Source organism: Morone saxatilis, unplaced genomic scaffold (assembly GCF_004916995.1).
Source record: "Morone saxatilis isolate NCDOM2014 unplaced genomic scaffold, NCSU_SB_2.0 Contig8, whole genome shotgun sequence".
Classification (NCBI taxonomy): Eukaryota; Metazoa; Chordata; class Actinopteri; family Moronidae; genus Morone; species Morone saxatilis.
The window spans coordinates 3,480,619-3,481,282 of NW_023340257.1; the positions used below are offsets into that span (position 1 = coordinate 3,480,619).

The window sequence follows — 664 nt, forward strand, 5'->3', positions numbered from 1 at the left end:
TCTGGAGGGGATCTTTAAGTTTTACAGCTCTTCTGTCAAAATGAGTGTTTGAGTCTGGAGGCTCTTGAGAGTCTTTGTAGCACTTGAGAAGGACCCGACATCCTGCAATGTCAATCCCCTGACATGTAGTCTCAGATGAAAATGACTCCATTCTGCAAGTGGTCAAAACAGGAACAAAGAACTCAAAATACTGTTACAAAAAAATCATATGTGCACATTGGGAGCAACTTTTGACAGGGCCTGATTCCCCAACTGTTCATCATAAAGATCTGCAATATCGTATCTGAAACTTTGTTCCCACTTTGCACACTTTTGGAGCCAAACAAAGATAATAAAAGACGTACTCGCAATGTCTGATTCTGCACTGTAAATAAATGTAGCCTAAACTAATTATTCTTTCATTTCTAAGTGGTAAACCAAACAACAACATTAATGCATAATAAGAGAAGTCACAGGATGAGAGCGAGGGAAGACAGAGAATGGATCTAGTCAGGGCCTATGTTAATTGATTAGTGAGCAGTTATACAAATTATGCGAGCCATGACAAATCACAGAAGAGATGCAGATCAGATTCACACATGCAGTGCAGCACGACCGCATCACATGACGCACATTTTACCAAAATGCATCACTAGCAGCCGAAGTGGCCGGGAGCCATTTGTGC

At 41.1% G+C, this 664-nt stretch overlaps 1 protein-coding gene across 1 annotated transcript in view; it reads right to left on the reverse strand.

Moving 5' to 3' along the window:
• phldb1b (pleckstrin homology-like domain, family B, member 1b) overlaps positions 1-664 on the reverse strand; it is a gene marked incomplete at its 5' end in the record, with an annotated part of 83,807 nt that overhangs the window by 23,265 nt on the left and 59,878 nt on the right.